The sequence below is a fragment of the Moschus berezovskii genome, chromosome 14 (genome assembly GCF_049115385.1).
Source record: "Moschus berezovskii isolate FMDL1 chromosome 14, NW_MosBer_1.0, whole genome shotgun sequence".
Lineage (NCBI taxonomy): Eukaryota > Metazoa > Chordata > Mammalia > Artiodactyla > Moschidae > Moschus > Moschus berezovskii.
In genome coordinates this window covers 59803236-59816467 of record NC_142473.1, presented here as the reverse complement: position 1 = coordinate 59816467, position 13232 = coordinate 59803236, and the positions used below count along the sequence as shown (strand labels likewise).

At 39.5% G+C, this 13232-nt stretch overlaps 1 protein-coding gene and 1 pseudogene across 3 annotated transcripts in view; one reads left to right on the top strand and one right to left on the bottom strand.

Moving 5' to 3' along the window:
- UVRAG (UV radiation resistance associated) overlaps window positions 1–13232 on the bottom strand; it is a 323717-nt gene that overhangs the window by 85181 nt on the left and 225304 nt on the right. The window lies entirely within an intron of this gene.
- Window positions 2285–2751, top strand: LOC148775645 (U6 snRNA-associated Sm-like protein LSm4 pseudogene; annotated as a pseudogene).

The window sequence follows — 13232 nt, the reverse complement described above, 5'->3', positions numbered from 1 at the left end:
AGCTTTGTATTTAATTGAAGCTATGAAAAAATAAAGTAGGACATACGGTTTGGCCCTAAATTGAGATGTATTCAAAATGATAGCAAAGCAAAGTCAGGATAAGCTAAGTATAACACACCACGCTTTTACAGGGTATCTGGGAATCATTCAAACTTGTATGAAACAGCTTGCAAAGAAACTACCTAACTGAAAGGATATACCAGCACAGGGGTATTTTGAAGAAATCTACTAGAGTCCTCAAGCTCTATACTGTATAACTGTTATTCTATAAATCACTACATGTAGACCATCTGCACAGCTCTCCAAACCCACAATATATCTCCACTTTCAAGTTATAAATGCAGAAAAACTGTCTCAAATGTTGGAAAATAAATTGAATTAAGCATACATTGAAAACCAAACCTCTAAATCCTGAAAAATGGATGTTACAACATTGACTTTATTATTTCATTGGGATTTCTTCATAGAAAGAGAGTCCCAGTGTGTGCATGTACCATTAAAACAAATCTAAAGAGTGAGTAGAGCCAAAGATTCAAATAGGGAAATTTTAAGACATATCAAATATTAGGACAGAGTTCACATTTTATATTGCTTTCAAATTCTTAAAAGGTCATGTCATGTTGAACTATCACATAGTACATGGATTTATAGACCTACTAACAAGCAATCTAGGAAAATGAAATCCATCTAAAAGGGTAAAACCTATTACCATCAGGACATAAGATACAAATCAAAGGCATTTTAATTCAGTATACATAGAGAATCTCACTAGCAAATTGCAGGTTTAGACAGGAATGTGGTCATTTAAGTACAACAAGAAAAATGTTCTTAGCACAAATAGAACTCATTTAAAGGAATATTACATGAAATAATTAGAGGAACAACTATATATTTTCTATTATTATACCTTCACAAAAGATGCAATTAAAATGAACAATGTTAAATTCTTTTTCAATTAAAATTATATCACCAAGTTGTATAAAAAATTCACTGATTCTACATGGTAAAAATCAATGAATCAGAAAGCAATAAATAGCTTATCTGTGAAGATGGCTTAGCACTCTTTCAGTTCAGTTCAGTTCAGTCGCTCAGTCGTGTCCGACTCTCTGCGACCCCATGAATCACAGCACGCCAGGCCTCCCTGTCCATCACCAACTCCCGGAGGTCACTCAAACTCATGTCCACAGAGTCGGTGATGCCATCCAGCCATCTCATTCTCTGTCATCCCCTTCTCCTCCCGCCTCCAACCTTTCCCAGCATTAGAGTCTTTTCCAGTGAGTCAACTCGTCACATGAGGTGGCCAAAGTACTGCAGTTTCAGCTTTAGCATCAGTCCTTCCAATGAACACCCAGGATTGATCTCCTTTAGAATGGACTGGTTGGATCTCCTTGCAGTCCAAGGAACTCTCAAGAGTCTTCTCCAACACCACAGTTCAAAAGCATCAATTCTTTGGCGATCAGCTTTCTTCACAGTCCAATTCTCACATCCATACATGACCACGGGAAAAACCACTCTTTAGTACATAGTAATTTCAGTGTGAATGAAGAATTATGATATGCATACTATAAAGCTGTGCTTCCAGGCTATATTAACAGAAATAGAGCAGATAACCAGGGGACGTGCTAGTGTCAACTACTTTGTACTGGGTCAGACTATATTGACAGATTTATGTTCGGTTCTGGGAGTTAAAATTTCTTTTTACAAGTATACAGATAAATAACTGGGAACCTTTCTAAAAGGTTATGTTTCTTAAAGGTTTTGCAATAACCTCATTTGACTTTATAAAGCATGCAGTGAAGCAGGGTGGTCCGGTGATTTTGTTATTTAAAAAAAACTGTCTTGCCTCCGTCACCTACTTAGTGGAAGAGATATGACCTCAGCATTGGGTCTTCAGTTATATATTCAGTATTCTTTCTCTGGGTCCTTTAGAGAAGAATACCCAGGATGATTGGAAGAACAGGAAACATAGGAGTTTTGAGAAATGGTAGAAGGAACCAGAGGTGTTTAGCCTGGAGGATAGAAGTCTCACGGACAACAAATGAAGGACTTGCAGAGAGAATAGGGGCTGGTTTGTTCTCATGGCTTCAAGCAGGAAAATCCAAAGTTAATGGTTAAAAAGTTACAGGAAAATCAATGTTACCACAGAATTAGTTAAAACATAAACTATCTTGAGTAGAGGCAATAATTACAGGTTGTGCAACAAATAATAATCATATGATGAGCTGCAGCGGCTCTGGCTGAAGTGGTCAGGGAGCCTGGTCCCTGTTGACTCCACACTCCCTTGTTGCTGCTGGAAATGGCTCAGAATCACCCAATGTTGGTGGACCTTCAAAATGGGGAGATGTACAGTGGGTACCTGGTGAGCTGCAACAACTGGATGAACATGAACTTAGGTTCATGAACATGAACTTAGTTAGGTGATGTGCACTTCTAGGAACAGGGACAAATTATGATGGGTGCCCGAGTGCTATATCTGCAGCAGCACCATCAAGTACCTCCCTGACGAGATCATCGACATGGTCAAGGGGGAGGTGGCGCCAAGGGCTGTGGCAGCAGTGGCTTCAGCAGCAGAAGGGCCCTGGCAAGGGGGCAGCTGGGCGAGGCAGGATCCCAGTCACTGGCAGAGATCAGCAGGAAAAGTAGAGAGGCAGGCAAACAGTTAGCCACCTCTCTGTTCCCCAGAGACTGAGCCGCGGTCACCGAGCTTCTGCTCCCACCCCCAAGGCCACTTTTCTACTCTCCAGGTTATGAGTCTCTTCAGAACAAAAAGAGGCAGGGGTCGTGAGAGGACCCCCCCACACCTGTCATCAGTGATCCTCCTCTTTTATTAGCTAGGAGTTCTACTGTTGGGCTTCCATTGTGGCTCAGGTCCACCTGCAATGCAGGAGACCTGGATTCAATCCCTGGGTTGGGAAGATACCCTGGAGAAGGGAAGGGCTACCCACTTCAGCATTCTGTCCTGAAGAATTACATGGACTGTATAGTCCATGGGGTCTCAGAGAGTCAGACACGACTCAGCAACTTTTATTAAGCACAGAAATGTTATTCTGTGCTTCTGGTTTTGTGAAGTTATAGCCAAACTTGATTTCTGGAAGATTCTGTGTTTAATGCATCTTTAAGGCCTCACTCGTGTTTTAAGGTCAGGCTTTTCCAATACAAACCTGTTTGCATTTTGTGTTATATGCCTGCATGGTGAACAGCTGGGAGGTTTTTAAGCTGCTTGCACTGAGACAGACAGACTGGAGAATTTCTTGAACACAAACCCCCAAATTGCCTTTTCAAAATGAACCCAGGCAAACCTCTGCCTCAGAGGCTGTTGTGGGGGACGATGTTGGGCCCTGTCCCTTTGTTTCCTCTCTTCTTCTGTGTAATAAAAATAAAAACAAATACAGCTACAAAAAATACTAACTATGCATTCAGAGTTATGACCAACCTAGATAGTATATTAAAAAGCAGAGACATTACTTTGCCAACAAAGGTCCGTCTAGTCAAGGCTATGGTTTTTCCCGTGGTCATGTATGGATGTGAGAGTTGGACTGTGAAGAAAGCTGACTGCCGAAGAATTGATGCTTTTGAACTGTGATGCTGGAGAAGACTCTTGAGAGTCCCCGGGACTGCAAGGAGATCCAACCAGTCCATTCTAAAGGCGATCAATCCTGGATGTTCATTGGAAGGACTGATGCTAAAGCTGAAACTGCATTACTCTGGCCACCTCATGCGACGAGTTGACTCACTGGAAAAGACTCTGATGCTGGGAAAGGTTGGGGGCGGGAGAAGGGGACGACAGAGAATGAGATGGCTGGATGGCATCACCGACTCGATGGACATGAGTTTGAGTGAACTCCGGGAGTTGGTGATGGACAGGGAGGCCTGGCATGCTGTGATTCATGGAGTTGCAAAGAGTCGGACATGACTGAGCGACTGAACTGAACTGATGCATTCAGAAGCCTAGGGTGGCTGAATGGTGGCCGCCAAACATGTCCATATTTGGAAACCCACAACCTGTGAATGTAACATTTGGAAAAAGGGTAAAAATCTTGAGATTATAGTATACTTGATTATCCAGTTGGGCCCTAAATCCAGTAACTGTCCTTCTAAGGGACATACAGAGGAGGGACACAGAGAAGAGGAGACGGTCTTGTGAAGATGGAGGCAGAGATCTGAGTTACACAGTTACAGGCCCAGGAATGCCTGGAGCTAGAAGCTGGAGAAGGCAAGCGAAGAGTCTCCCCTAGAGCTTTCCGTGCCCTGATTTCAGACTTCTGGCCTCCAGAACTATGAGAGAATAAATTTCTGCTACTTTAAGTCACCAAGTCTGTGATAATTTGTTACAGCAGCCCTAGAAATTAACACAGCGGGAATCAAACACTGGATGGCCCATTGCACTTGATGGGGTATAATATCTCATTCATCTCCAAGATCCTGTAGTTCTGAACATGCCAAACTAAATATATTGAATATAACTTCACATTTCCTTCCAGAACTGAGAAAATATTACAAGAATATAATGGGTCATCATGATAGGCATCAGCTAAGGCTGCAAAGAAGACCTACTGAAGTGTCAGCAAATGAAATGTGAGAAAAACAGATTCCCATGTATGTGCTAAAAGTAGGAAAATTTTTAAAATTATATATACACATAAATTTTATATATGATACATATTCAAATTATTTTATGTGTGTATGTATATTAAGAATATGCTGCACTCAATTTGGAAAAAAATTATGAAATAAATTTATTTTGAATCTTTTTTTCCAAAAGATATATTAAGCCTTTTCCTCTCCTCCCCAAGCCAGACATTTCTATAAAGGATTCCACATTGGTTATAGTTTCTCATCTTCACCTTCGGAGTCCCACAACCATGTTTGGCTCTTTGCTGGCTCCGTTGAGGATGAAGATATGGCTATGGTTAATTCCAAACCTTTATTGTGCACATTAAGGTCACTTTTGCTCATTGTATATATAGAAAATGTGACAACATGTCCTCAATATGTTTCAAGGCCAACAGTTTTCTTCAAACTCAACTTGCTTTCTCCCATCTAGGTCAGTATCTCCCACAACTTTCTTCAGTTACTCAGGCATTTGATTTTTACTCCTTTTTGCATTTTATGTATGCAGTTCAATAGGTCCACAAGTCATTTTTTTTTTTTTTTTTTTTGGTGAAATAGTCTCATCTCTCTGTTCTTATCACCACTCTGGAAAGTTCTCAGTGGCTTTGTGCACGACAGGATGTTTAGCACCATTCCTGTCCTCTACTCACTGGATAAGGTATTATTATTATTTTCCTTAAGTAACTTTTTATCATGTCAATGAGCAGCCCTGCTTCCTGATTAGTTACTGTTGTAAATGTCAACTTCTCTGCCTCAGTTTCAAGGCCTCAGTGATCTGACTTGCTGCAGGATTTATTTGCAACCTTATCCTGTTCAAGTGCATTCCTCATGGTCTCATGAACATACCAAGCTCCTTTCTACCTTTGCTAACTTCCTGGAAATGCTCGTCTCTCTCTTTCCTTCCACCTGGCAGAGTAAAAGAGACTATTATATTTGGTCATGGCTAATAAAAGGAAAACGTTTTTCCACTGAGTTTTATCACTAAATGAGTTTATGCATAACTCATTGCAAGTTGGTGATAATGCAGAAGAAGTGTAAGTTGGGCCAGAGGCACAAAAGCTGGAAAATGGCTACAGAAGGTGAGGGGAAAGGAAGAGGAGACAAAATGAGCAAGGCGATGGGTCCAGATCAAACCACGTCTCACAGGACAGAGTAAGGACTTTGGTTTTTACTCTGAATGAGAAGGGAAGCTCTGAAAGCTCTGAAAAGATGAGTTTCTCTCAGAGAAGCAAGTTCATTTGTACCCTTTTTTTTAGATTCAACATATAAGAAATATCATATTTGTCTTTCTGTGTCTGACTTACTTCACTCGATCTCTAGATCCATGTGGCTACAAATGGCATAATTTTCTTTTTTATGGTTGAGTAATACTCCATTTCATATATGCACCACATCTTCTTTATCCATTCCTCTGCTGATGGACATTTAGGTTGCTTCCATGTCCTGGCTAATGTAAACAGTGCTGCAGTAAACACTGGGATACATGTGTCTTTTGGAATGATGCTTTTCTCTAGGTATATGCCCAGGATGGATTGCTGGGTCCTGTGGTGATGGTTTTGGTTAGGGTTCCAGTAGTCAAGAGGAACATATGTGAAGAGACTTGAGCCACAATTTGTAGGCAGAATGCAAGAACTTTGTGACTGATGGTTCTGACAGCGGTGACGAGAGAGGGCTCAAAGATGACACTTTGGTTTCTCAGTAGAGTGACTTAGGCAGACAGTGGTGTCTATGAACTAAAACAGGGAAGGCTGAAGAGAAGCAGGTAATACATACTACTCATGTGTACAACATATATGATAAATTTTACATAAAATGTCATTATACATAAAATTAAGAGAGAAATTTGGGGTAAAAATATCAATTCTTCTTTCAGCTGTGTGCTCAGTTGTGTCCACCTCTTTGCAACCACATGGACTGTAGCCCACCAGGCTTCTCTGTCCATGGGAATCTCCAGGCAAGAATACTGGAGTGGGTTGCCATTTCCTCCTCCATAAAAAAAAAAAAATCAATTAAAGAATTATAGAAAAACTTAAATGGAAACTAAAGCTACAGGTGTGAATGAGATGGCCTAAAGAAATCATGGAGAACAGGGTTGTTTCAGAAGCTTAAGAATATCAACAAGAGATGAAAAATAAAAACAGGCCTATGAAAGACTGCTCTGAAAGATTTTGAGGAAACCCAGGTATCTCACCAGAAAAGCACAGCAGAAGTGTTAATTTAAGAAGGAAGATATCATCAGTAGTCAAATGCTGCTGACAGTTCAAGCCAAACAGACATGAAAACACGTCTGCTGGATGTAATTACATGAGTTCACTGGTAGGCATCTTTGGTGATATGGCAAACACAAGTTTAAATGAAGCAGTGGGAGATGAAGGAAGACTGGTGTCATCTCAGGGGTGATGAGGAGGAAATGGAGATGATGTGAAGTTTGGCACAGAGAGAGGAGAGCTCAGTAACTAGAAGGACATCATGGTCAAGCATAGCAGGATGCCCTGAGAAGGTGAGAGGGGACGGGCTCTCCATCCTACAGGTGGGGAGGGCCCAGGAGGAGGATTTGCCTAGGATAGCCGGTGGGCCAACTCTTCCCTTATGATAGGAAGAATGAAAGAAAGTGATCACCAGAGAAACGGTTAACTCATTCAACAATTTTCCACTGTATTCACACTGTGTGCCAGGTGTGGTGATGACAACGGAGCTTAAAGTACAGTGGAAAACACATCGACATTGCTCACATAATCACACTACCAAATATATAATTTACAAATTAAATCCTCTGAAGGAAAGGAACACAACTCTGGAAAAGAGGTGGACAAAGAATGAGAGAGTCAGGGAAGACTTATGAGAGAAAGTGAAGTTAAAGCTGAGGCCTCAAAGATGAGTAGGAACTAAGGGGGAGAAGGTCCCAACTAAAGGAAGCAGCACACACAAAGCAGCCACCGCAGGGGTAAACGTGCTGTTATATGGAACTGACAGAGGGCCAGTGCAGTTAGTCTGAGGGGAGTTCTGGCAAGAGAGGAAGTTAAAGCTGGATAGGAAGGCGGATTATGCAAAGGTCTCAAGACCATGTCAGGTCACAGTCTGATTTTTTCCCCCCTAAGAAAAGTAAGAAACCATGGAAGGACTTCAAACAAAGGTATAACCTGCTCACATTTTCATTTGATGTGTTCCTTCTTTAATCAACTCTTTCTCTTTGAACTTTCCTGACAATGACAGATTAACATTTTGAAAAAAATATGCAGACTACAAGTGGAGGATGGTTTGGAGAAGGTGAGAGACTCTCCTGTGGCAGTGACCTTGGTGAGAGATCACGGGTGCTTGGACTAATGTTAGAAATGGAAAAAAGGAAAGTAATTCAGAAGACGTTTAAGAGATAAATCATAAAAATTTGGTTATGGTTTGGACGTGAAAGGTGGAGAAATCATAAATAACTCAAATGTTTTGTTTTGGATAAAAGTTTGATCAAATGGAAGAAAACCGCGAACAAAGAAATGTAATAGAACTGCTGAGCACTAATGAGAGTCCAGAAGTGGTCATTAGTCAGGAGTTTATTATGAAAATATTGTGTAAGTCTCTACACATCTGCCTGCATGCAGCAGGAACAGAGAAATGGATAGCAAGGCTATAAGAATGATAAGAAGTCACAGTGGGGGAAGATAAGGGTGTTGCTAAAATAATGGGCCATGGAATGTAAGCTGGTCATGAGAAACGCTGGGCTGGATGAAGCACAAGCTAGAATCAAGATGGCTGGGAGAAAGATCAATAACCTCAGATATGCAGATGACACCACCCTTATGGCGAGTGAAAAGAGCTTCTTGATGAAACTGAAAGAGGAGCATGAAAAAGTTGGCTTAAAGCTCAACATTCAGAAAACTAAGATCATGGCATCTGGTCCCATCACTTCATGGGAAATAGATGGGGAAACAGTGGCTGACTTTATCTTTTGGGGCTCCAAAATCACTGCGGATGGTGACTGCAGCCATGAAATTAAAAGACGCTTACTCTTTGGAAGGAAAGTTATGACCAACCTAGACAGCATATTAAAAAGCAGAGATATTACTTTGCCAACAAAGGTCTGTCTAGTCAAAGCTATGGTTTTTCCAGTGGTCATGTATGGATGTGAGAGTTGGACTATAAAGAAAACTGAGCGCCGAAGAATTGATGCTTTTGAACTGTGGTGTTGGAGAAGACTCTTGAGTCCCGTGGACTGTAAGGAGATCCAACCAGTCCCTCTTAAAAGAGATCAGTCATTAAGTATTCATTGGAAGGACTGATGTTGAAGCTGAAACTCCAATACTTTGGCCACCTGATGCGAAGAGCTGACTCATTTGAAAAGACCCTGATGCTGGGAAAGATTGAGGGCAGGCGGAAAAGGGGAAGACAGAAGACAAGATGGTTGGATGGCATCACTGACTCAATGGACATGAGTTTGGGTAAACTCCGGGAGTTGGCGATGGACAGGGAGGCCTGGTGTGCTACAGTCCATGGGGTCACAAAGAAGCAGCCACGACTGAGCGACTGAACTGAACTGAATGTAACTGGATAAAGAGGACATGTCTGAAGGTCACCAAGAAGAAAAATGAACAGGAGGTTAACATACAGGCTGAACAAACCAAGGTAGTCACCAGAGAGCAAGATGCTAGAATCAGATTCTGGAAATGGACTGACAGAAATGATGACCTGATTCAGAGTGTAACCATGGGAGTAAATAAACATGATGAGACACAAGAGGTCACTGGCGCCAAAGATCAAGCAAATAAAAGGCCAAGGTGTTGAATGAATCATCTATTTGTGCGTTAATATCACCCATCATAACAAGCTTTTCAATAGAAAGAAAAACTGTTTCTCTTTCCTATGTTATCTGTGTATTTTGTTTCTCCGTTGCCAAAACACAAGATGAGTAATGGGGTTATAACAGAGACGGGCAGGGGAAAAGAGCATGTCTCAAAGGAATAGGTTTTTCTATGTTTGCTTTGCCAACAGGGTAAAGAGGAGAAAAAGCAATGAGGAGCATGAAAACCCCAATCTCATCTTCTGAATCTGAATATACCTACTAACATTTAAGAAAATTAATAGCTACCAGTGGGTACCTTTGGAGTCTTCAGAACATCAGATTCAGTTAGGGCAAGAGATAGGCCGAATTCCCTGAAAAGAGAGCCTGAAGACACAGGAGACTTTGCTGATTTTACAGATACACTTCAGAGGAAGCAGCTGGGGTACTAGACAGCTGAGTCAGGGTCAACAAAGTAGAGGGCATTTTGAAGGCAATGGAGACGATTACAAAAGGTTTCGAAATATTTTGATGGAAAGTTGAGGTATTCCCATTTGGTAGCTTCTATTTTCTTTATAAAGTCAGAAATGAGATGCTTTATTAAGAATGAAAGGGAAAACTGAAGGTGGGTAAACACAAGAAGAGGCTTGAGACAGTCAGATAGAAGACCAGATATCTAAGATGTATCAGATCAACTGAAATAGATGACTCTGAATTTACAGTGCTCCAATCTTTCCAACTGTTTCATTTATTTTTCCTGTAGGTAAGTGGGTTAAGGATGATGCAGTAAGAATATTTAGGATACTGAAAAGAGACAAACTATAAGCTTGAAGCTAACAGGTTAATGACAGTGGCCTAACAAGGGCAGGATAATGGAGGCAGTCTATAAGAAGGTGCATAAATCTCAATAGGCTTTTAAAATGATAATAGATTAAAAACAATAAATTTAATGCCAGTGATAAAATAATCCTTCTGGAGTGGTTGGGGGTGGATCTTTTGTTGGTCTAGGTTCTAAATAATTGCTGAAGAGATTGTTTGATTTCAATATAATTGCAATCTTCAAATCAGGATGTTTTCATTATGCACATGCTAATAAACTTTATATCAACATGAAAGTTAATCTGAAGAACTCCTTCCAAGCTTTCTCTGGACACAGTCTGTGTCCCCAGACTGGTATTACACATTCCCATGCTTAAACAGTAGCTTCAAAATAAACAATGATAGCAATGTGCAATTTTTCTTAGTTCTGAACTATTTTTTTTCCTGGTGTAGTTATATAAGGTTATCCAGATACAAAAATATTTACAATCAGCCTTGAACAAGGTACAGTAAAACACAAACCTTTAAAACTGCTCCCTAAAGATGGGTACACAGAAATCGTGTTCAAAAGAAAAAGTAAATACATATACATGTATATTTTTTTTCAATAAAAGAAAATTTTCTGCTTTTCTTTTCTGGCTATTATCATCTGTGTCATTTCATGATTGTTACTGAAAATAATTTTATCATATAGAGAAAAAGGTATTGAAAATGATCTGTTCTGGAACTTCCCTGATGGTCCAGTGGTTAAGACTTCACCTTCCAACGCAAGTAGTGTGGGTTCAGTCCCTGGTCAGGGAGCTTAGATTCCACGTGCCTCCGAGCCAAAAAACCAAAACCAAAACAGAAGCAATATTGCAACAAATTCAATAAAGATTTAAAAAATGGTCCACATTTAAAAAAAAAAAAAAAGATCCACTCTAACTGTCAAAACATGAAGTATATGCAACTGCGAAGTGGTTTTGACGTTATCTTCTCTACACTCAGAGACATGGGAGGTAGAAGAAACAGTCTCCTCTTAAAAAGACTCCAGAGTGATACTTTCAGAGGAGAGACAGTGATTTAACTTACATCAAGCATTTGTATACTACAGTTATATAGTAAAGAGGTTGAGCTCAGTTCAGTTCAGTCGCTCAGTTGTGTCCGACTCTTTGCGACCCCGTGAATCACAGCACACCAGGCCTCCCTGTCCATCAAAGACTTGTATATATTATAATCACTGAAGAGTGATATCAGAAAACACAGCAAAGATCTCAGAGGGAAGTGAGAAGAGAGATAATAGATCGGACAGAGGGTAACAAAAGTAAGTCCTCATAAAAGAGTAAGAAGAAGAGTTATCTTCCCCTCTCCTCCTCTGGGGAAAGACAAGAAAAATAGAATATATATAATAGGAAATCACATATAACTGTGAAAAATTAAATTAAATCTGATATAATAGGTAATGAAATGCTATCACAAGTTTTTAAAGGAGAAATCATGTAGTGAAAAGATTTACATCAGATTATTCTCTCTTTGCCAATATTGAATATAGTTCTTTAGACAGTGCTGTACTAAAAAAGAGAAGGGAATTTCAGGGAAATAGAATTCCAAATAATTTCAGTAAGAAGGTTAAAAATAATCCCCATTTTTTAAAACTTGGTAAGTTTCAGGGTTGTGGAAATTGTTAAAGAATTCAATATCAATTTCCTTGTAGAAACCTTCCAGTTTTTCCACACCCTTTTAGTAACTGTTGAAAAATAGTCTATAGGCAAATTTCAATGAACAAAGCAAAATTAAAAGATGGAAAGCATGTCTATTTTAATAGTTATTTTTATAAAATAAAAATTCTGCCAAGTAAATCAAAATCACATTCCACAACATTAACAGCCATCCTGCATTTGCCCAGGTTTAACAGCACCTGTTTCCCACAAAATTTGTAAAGGTTTTTTTTTTTTTAAAAATCCTACAATTAAGCATGCAAGGTGCATAAACCTACCATACTTGGAAATGCCAAGATGTTTCCATCTGGAAAATGAATTTGGAAGAAAAACCACTCTCCATTTTAAATTTCTAAAGACAGCTTCACAATGTGTGCATATAATACAGGTTTGGTTAAATGTATCAGTGCAACTAATGGTATATGCTCTCTGTAAGCCACTTAGGTGCTCAACTTTACACCACAATTATTTATTTAATTATAACACCTATTTCTGGGAGGTGAAGAAAAGTAGAAGCGGGATTTAGGTGTAAGAAGTTAAGGCTTTAAAGTCAGAAAGGCACAGGCTCAGCCCCCAGCTTTGTTACTTACTTGTATGAACTTGTGCATACTACTCAACCTGTTTTTAAATCTCTAAAATTGGTTTAAAATACCAATCTTTCAGGACTGCTATGAGAATTAAACTAAACAAAAAAAATCTAAGACCCAGCATGGTTACCAGGATTCAGCAGGCATTCAATTATTATTACTAGGCTTTGCCTCCTCAGTATCTGTCTTTAAGTACACAAGATACTATATTTTATTCATTTCTGAATATTTGTTATTCAATTTGTTCTCTTCTAAAATCACAAAGCATTCTGATTGCCCCAGTACTTTCAACCACACATTTTAGTTGTTTATAACAAATTTGTCTTATTTCCTCTATTAAAATGTAAGCTCCTTGAGTACATGGATGTTAAGCTCAGAGTCTTACCCACAGAAGGTAGTCAACAAATATCTGCAAATAAATGAATAAATCAAAGAATAAATTCAAGCATTAAGTACCGACCAACAAATATCTGTGACATATAGTCCAGTAAATTTTCCAAAAGGTAGGATTTTAAAATTCAGAAATATTTTTGTCATTCACTGTTTCTTGCTTAACTTTAATATACCTAGACAGTCAACTCTTATTTTTAGAAAGTGCCCTGAGTATTGTTCAAAAGAAAAATTCCTTGGTGGGGAGGAAATTTCAAGTTACAGAATGAGGTTTGCTGTGCGTTAACAGGAGGCAACGAACTCAGCACGAGTGAAAGAGCCAGCGAGCACTGCCAAAACAACAGTGATGCTGATGCTGGG